Genomic DNA, 7,779 nt, shown 5'->3' with positions numbered 1-7,779 from the left:
CTCTATATCTCAAGAAAGTGATAAAATGGGTCTTTATATAGGCTAAGGGATTGTTCTAGAATGGGTAAAAGGGAAGGATCTAGAAAAAGTGAGGTAAAAGGCTGGAGTACGGAAATGCCACGTCAAAAAATTTTCGATAAAAGCGACATAAGTAAGTCGGTTGTGTCGCGGGTTGTGTCGCTCGGCCATTTTTTACTCAACTTCAAAATTTTTGCAATTCGATTTTAATCTCCTCCAAATGGCTACTCTGATCAAAATACATCAAATTTCTCCAGATTTAACCTACAAAACAAATAAATTCCAAAAATTAAACTAAGAAATGTGAAAATTGTAAAATTGACTAAATATATACTAATATCTAAAATAATAGCTATGAATAAGGGTAAATTATGTGCAAAAATTACTCCTAAATGATGATATAAAATGCATGCATCAAATTCCCCCATACTCAAACTCTTGCTTGTCCTCAAGCAAAATTTCATTAAAACTCATTTGGAAGGGAATAGAATCAGTCTTTGAAAACACAAAATTCACTAATCCAAACCACCAACTTACCTCTAGCCACCAACATTCCAAATTCCGACCAAAGCACAAAGAATGAAGCAAGCACTCTCAACTATTACAGAATAGCTAAGAATTAACCAATCAACCCAAGCAACAAATACCAACCAACTACAAGAGTCAATTGTGCCAAAACAAACCTAAATGAAATAGATAGCCAATGTGTCTCAAATAGATGGTGAGTAATGTATGGAAGATTATATTGCCAAACCCATATGCAAGCATAAAAGATCTAACTCTACTAATGTAACAAGCATTTTTCAAAGAATCATTAGGTCTTTTTAAGGGTTGTAATGGGGTCTAATAGGGTAAAATTGTGGTTAACAAAGAAAGGGAATAAGGTAAACAAAATATGAGAATAATATTAATCATGAAACTCAAAGTGCATCCAATATTTTTTTTTTTTTTTTATATCAAGAGGAAAGAAATTCACAATGAATCTCAAGTGCTATCACAATGATTATACAAAGGGACTATTTTTTTATGCTTATTTTATTTTATTTTATTTTGATTTTGTATGTGTCCCTATTTCATGTCACACCCAAAATTACCTTTGGGATATTTTGGTGACCTTTTCAACTTTTGACAATTACTCTAGCACTTTTCAAGATGTTTCAATCCTCCGAGATTTTTTTTTTTTTTTTTTATATCATTATCATTTTTTTATGCACTTAATTGCTAAAATACTATTCTCATAGATAGGTGGTAGTGTTTAGGTTTAATGGCTAGGTAAATGATTTGGGTTCCAAAGAAATTAGGAGATTAAGGTTCAAGGGGGTTTGCAAGGGTTAAAATGAAATTGAGGTAGGTTAAGGCTAAATGTGAGGTTTAAAATATGAAGGAATGCCTAAATCATATTCTTATCAAATGCAAGTTAAAAATTTCGCTTTGAAAGATCTAAGATGCTTGTTCTAGGAATGGTGAGACGACAATGACCATTTTCTTCCTTAAAGGCTTATCCAGACACTCAAAACTCAAAATAACTAACTAGCCTTTGCATACCTAAATTGATATATTAATTTTCAGCTATTAAGTAAGAGAAAGAATAATGCTTAAGACTTTGTACCAATTTGGAACTTTCATTCCACTAACCATCTAAAGGCAAGTTGGATTGCTTGAATAAGTGGCTTATGGAATTCAAAGATAGTTTAAAAATTCAAAAATTTTAAATGAGTGAATGATATGCATGAGTGTAAATGTATAGTCAACCTAATTGCAACTAAGTATGCGTAACTAAGTATATGAGGCTATATGCAAGTGTATATACGTAGTAATGAATGTGTCACTATATGCAAATGAAAAAGGAAAAATAATTTTTGCAAAAAATTTACCCTCTCCCCCATACTCAGAATGAACATTGTCCTCAATGTTAGAAGAGTGCATGGAATGGGATAATGTGCAGAAAATGGGTAGATCATATGTGCATAAAGAATTATTACCCTGTTGCATAAGCGATAGCACAACTTGTGTTGACAGTGACACAAGCTGAGATGAGAATTGTTACCTCATTGAAGTGCAGCCAATTTAATTAGATAAAATTTGGACAGCTGCTGCACTCATTGCAAAAGAAACAGTGCAATGGAATCCATTAAATCGATTAATCTCAAAAATTTGGAATAGGAAGTTAAGCTCAAAAATGTAAGCATCAAGTGTGAATTCGAAGTAGCACATAAAAACAAGTGAGCAATGTACTAAAAACATAAAAGAAAAATGTATTTTATGAGGAACTAAAAAAAACTGAATAAGTAAATGGTTCAAGTAAAATAAAAACAACACAAGCAAAATAAGTTCAAAATATGAAGTAATTAAGCAATGAAATTAAAGACATGAAATGTTTTTTATTTTTTTTTTTTTTTTTTTTTTGCTCATGTGCTTTAAATTCATTGTATCACATCTGCACATTGAAATTAGAACAATGTTAAACTCTGTTTAAGGAGTATATAAAAAAACTTAAAACAAATGAAAGAAAAATTGGGAGTTATGCACAAAATGCTAAGTTTAGGTCTTTAGCTTGACCATAATTACTCAAAATTTCATGGAGAATGAGAAAGATAGCAAGTTGCTATTTTCTCAATTGGCTCACCGGCTAAATAATGCCTCAACCTTTGTCCATTTACCTTGAAATTACCAGATTTTTCACCAAAAATTTCCACAGCACCATGAGGTAAAACTTTCACAATTTTGAATGGACCTGACCACCTTGATTTTAATTTTCCTGGAAAAAATTTTAACCTTGAATTGAATAAGAGAACCAAATCTCCTTCTTTTAAGTCCTTTTTCTTGATATGCTTATCATGCCATTTTTAGTTCTTTCTTTATAGATTCTAGCATTTTCATAAGCATCAAGTCTCAATTCTTCTAATTCATCAAGTTGCAAAAGTCTTTTATGTCCAAAGACTTGCAAATCAAAATTGATTGCTCTAATGGCCCAATAAGCTTTGTGTTCTAATTCTACGGGCAAATGGCATGATTTCCCAAAAACTAACCTATAAGGTGTAGTTCCTATGGGGGTTTTAAATCTGTTCTATATGCCCAAAGAGTGTCATCTAATTTAAGGGACCAATCTTTTACGGACTTATTGTGATTTTCTCCAAGATATGCTTGATTTCTCTATTTGTGATTTCTACTTGGCCATTTGTTTGAGGGTGATATGGTGTGGCAATCCTATGCTTTACCCCATATTTTCTCATCAACTTTTCAAATTGGTGGTTGCAAAAATGGCTACCACCATCACCGATTATGGCACGTGGGGCACCAAACACAGTCAAAACAAATTTTTTGAAATTTTACCACAACTTTTGCATCATTGGTAGGTGTAGCTATAGCTTCTACCCATTTAGATACATAGTCCACCCCTACCAAGATATATTTATTCCCATATGAAGATGGAAATGGCCCCATGAAATCAATTCCCACACATCAAATAATTCAACTTCTAATATGGATTTGTTGGGGCATCTCATCTCTCTTGGAAATGTTGCCTACCCTTTGGCACCTATCACACTTGCTTACAAAGTCTCTCACATGTTTAAACATTTTAGGCCAATAGAAACCTGATGTCAAGACTTTTTCAACAGTTTTTGAGACACTAAAATGACCACCATATTCAGAGGAATGACAATGGTAAATAACATCATGCATTTCTTCCTCTGGTATACATCTTCTAATTATTCCATCATTGCATCTTCTAAACAAAAGCGGTTCTTCCCAAGAATAAAATTTAACATCATGCAAGAATCTTTTCTTTTGCTGCCAAGATAAATCGGTGGCAAGACACCACAAGACAAGAAATTCACAATATCGACAAACCATGGAAGTGCGAATTCAACACATACAATTTGCTCATTCATGAAAAATTCATCAATTGGCACAATTTCATCATCTTTATTTTCAGTTTTTATCCTAGAAAGGTGATCAGCCACCACATTCTCAACACCCTTTTTATCTCTTATTTCCAAATCAAATTCTTGAAGTAATAAAATCCATCTAATCAACCTAGATTTAGCTTCTTTCTTGCTCATTAAGTACTTTATTCTTTGCATGATCGGTGAAAACAATTACCTTTGAGTTGACCAAATAAGAACGAAATTTATTGAGTGCAAATACTGCAAGGAACTCCTTTTCGTTGTGGCGTAATTGACTTGAGCTTCATCAAGGGTTCGCTTGCATAGTAAATGGCATAAGGTTTTCTATCTTTTATTTGTGAGGGCGGCTCAACGACAAACTCACTTGCATCACACATAATTTGAATGGCAAAGTCCAATCGGGGTTGCATGATAGGAGCTGTTGTTAATGCCATCTTTAACCTGCAAAAAGCAACCATACAATCTTGATTAAAATCAAATTTAACATCATGATTCAAAAGATTTGTTAAGGGTTTAGCAAGTTTAGAAAAATCCTGAATAAATCGCCGGTAAAACCCAGCATGTCCAAGGAAACTCCACTCCTTTGTGATGGTTGGAGGGCATTTTTCAATAATTTCTATTTTGGCTCTATCCACTTCAATTCCCTTTTTGAGATTAAATGCCTAAACGATTCCCTCTTGGACCATAAAGTGGCATTTCTCCCAATTCAACACCAAATCATTATCAGCACATCTCTGCAAGATTTTAGACAAATTAGTCAAGCATGAATCAAAATTAGTTCCATATACTGAAAAGTCATCCATGAAGACCTCCATAATTTCTTCAATAAAATCAGAAAAAATAGCCATCATGCACCTTTGAAATGTGCCAGGCGCATTACACAATCCGAATGGCATCCTTCGATATGCAAAGGTGCCATAGGGACATGTAAAGGTAGTTTTTTCTTGGTCATCGGATGTATTGGAATTTGAAAGAAACCGAATATCCATCTAAGTAACAAAAGAATGAATGCTTGGCTAATCTCTCTAACATTTGATCCATAAAAGGAAGAGGAAAATGGTCTTTTCTTGTGGCATTGTTCAACTTCCTATAGTCTATGCACATTCTCCAACCTGTAACAGTTCTAGTGGGTATCAATTCATTATTTTCATTTTTAACATCTGGCACCCCACATTTCTTTGGTACAACATGCACAGGACTAACCCACTCCTTTATCGGAAATAGGGTAAATAATTCCAGACTAGTAATTTTAGGATTTCCTTTTTCACAACATCCTTCATTGTAGGATTCAATCTTCTTTGATGTTCAATGGAAGGTTTACTATTTGGCTCAAGGAAAATCCTATGCATACAAAGTTGGACTAATTCCTTTATATCATCCATTGCCTACCCCCAAACGCTTCTATCTTCTCTCACGACTCTCAACAATGTGTCATTCTCAATATTAGTCAAACATGCATTAATTATAACGGATATGTTTCATTGGGTCCAAGAAAAGCATACGAGGTTGGAAGGAAGAGGTTTAAGATCTACCTTTGGGGCATCCTCTACCTTTAATGATGGTGGTTTGATCTCCAAATTTTGCACTCCTTCAAGTTGAAAAATTGTGGCTTGGATGTGGTGGAGAGCTTTCCAAGTATTGCAAAAATAGCCATGTTATCATCATCAATGCTCCCACCATGGACTAAGCAATTTTCAAGTGGGTCTTGTGGATAGCTTTTTCGAAATGCTCTTGAACAATCTCATCAATAATGTCTACCATAAACAAGACTCAACATCTTCATGTTTTCTTTTCATGGCTGGATTGATGTTGAATATCATTTGATCATCTCCCACTCTAAGTATCAATTGCTCACCCTTTACATCAATTAATGCACCAATGTTGCCAAAAGGGTCTTCCCAATAAGATAGGAACTTTTGTGTCTTCTTCCATATCCAAAATGACAAAGTCCACCGGAATGTAAAATTTTCCAACCTTGATAGGCACATTTTCAAGAATGCCTTCCGGATACTTAATTGAACGGTCAGCCAATGAGAGATACATGTTTGTGGGCTTCAACTCTCCCATATTCAATTTTTCATATATTGAAAGAGGCATTAGGCTGACACTAGCTCCAAGGTCACATAAGGCATTTGCCACACAGTTATCACCAATATGACAAGGAATGGAAAACACACCCGGATCTTTGAGTTTGGGAGGTAACTATACGGATTATAGCACTGCATTGCTCTCCCAAATTGATGGTGTCATAATCTTCTAGCCTTCTCTTGTTGGAAAGAATCTCCTTCAAAAACTTGGCATAACTCGGCATTTGGGATAGTGCCTCAGTGAATGGCACATTGATATACAACTTCTTTAGCACTTCAAGGAATTTGCCAAATTGTTTGTCTAGCTTGTGCTTGATGAATCTTTGAGGGTAGGGAAGGGTGGGTTTGTAGGGTTCAGGTGGGATGTATGGTTTCTCTCCCTCATCTTGCTCACTTTTGCTTTCTTCTTCTTTTTCATTTTTCTTGCTCTCAACTGAATTTTCTTCTTTTGTGCTCTCTTTTTCTTCTCTCTTGTTTTCACTCTCTTGACCAACTTTTTTACCACTTCTCAAGGTCACCAACTTACATTGTTCATGAGGGTTTTGTGGTTGGCTAGGTAGTTTCCCATAGGAATTGCTTCCTGATGAGCTTGCTTGTTGCGCCAATTGAGTCTCCAACATGCGGTTGTGGACTTGTAATTGATCCATGGTTTGTCTCATGTGTTGCATTTCTTCCTCCAATTTGCTATTCATTTTGCTTTGTTCAGCAAAAAATTTCTCCATCATGTTCTCCAAGGTTGGCTTCGGTTCATGAGGTGGAAGGGATTGTTGTGCTCTTGCTTGATATCCAGGTGGTGGTTGCCTTGTGGGCTGAAATTGAGGCTGAAATTGAGGCTTGTTCTGCTGCATAAACTGCTGGTTATGAGCATAATTTGAGCTTTGGCCTTGTTGAGCAAAAGTTGCTTGTGGTCTCCATGTTGAGTTGTTCATATTAGAATAAGAATTTCCCATAGGTTTTTGTTGATAACCTCCTGCATAAGCAGCTTGTTCTTGCAAATAATCATCACCATAAGAAGAATAATCAACTCCACAACTTTGAGTTCCATTTGTGAAGGCAACTTGTTGCATAGTTGTAGGAGTTGAGGTTGTTGCCTTTGTGCAAAAATCACTAAGAAGCTGAGTCAACTGATCAAATTTTGCATTCATGTAGTTAACTGAGTCAAGTTCATAGATCGACTTTCTTTGGCTCAAGTGCTCTAGGATTTCCCCATAAATGGGTATTATGAGCAATCTTCTCTAATAGATCATAGCATTCTTCACTTGTCATTCTCATGAAATCTCCTCCTGCTTGTGAATCAATTGTGTTTCTTATGGCTGGAGTAACTCTGGTGTAGAAATTTTGAACAATCATCCATTTGGGTATTTCATGATGAGGACATTGCCTTTCAAGCTCCTTAAATCTCATCCAAGATTCATACAAAGTTTCATCATCTCTTGGTTTAAAAGCTACCATCAAATTCCTTAAATGAGTAGTTTTCCCAGGTGGGAAAAATTGAGATAGAAAAGCTTGAGATAGCTGCTCCCAAGTAGCTATAATAGCTTGTGGGAGTGAGTCATACCACTCCAATGCTGAATCCCGAAGAGAAAATGGAAATAATGTGAGCCGAATAACTTCATCAGAAACTCCAGGTTGCCTTTGTGTACCACATATCATCAAAAATTTCTTCAAATGAGAATGAGGATTTTCAAGTGGACTACCTCCAAATTGTGAATTCTGAACCATTTGAATGAGACCAGTTTTTAACTCAAATTGATTAGCTCCAATAA

General features: G+C 35.2%; 1 non-coding gene across 1 annotated transcript; it reads left to right on the top strand.

Moving 5' to 3' along the window:
- The first annotated feature begins 7,373 nt into the window (after nt 1–7,373).
- Nucleotides 7,374–7,479, top strand: LOC131176937 (small nucleolar RNA R71). Its single transcript, XR_009146737.1, has one exon. It is a non-coding gene; the product is annotated as a small nucleolar RNA R71 (small nucleolar RNA).
- The last annotated feature ends 300 nt before the right edge of the window (nt 7,480–7,779 follow it).

The sequence above is a fragment of the Hevea brasiliensis genome, unplaced genomic scaffold, assembly GCF_030052815.1.
Source record: "Hevea brasiliensis isolate MT/VB/25A 57/8 unplaced genomic scaffold, ASM3005281v1 Scaf283, whole genome shotgun sequence".
NCBI lineage: Eukaryota > Viridiplantae > Streptophyta > Magnoliopsida > Malpighiales > Euphorbiaceae > Hevea > Hevea brasiliensis.
The sequence above is the reverse complement of the archived record's forward strand: the minus strand, read 5'-3'. Positions and strand labels throughout refer to the sequence as shown.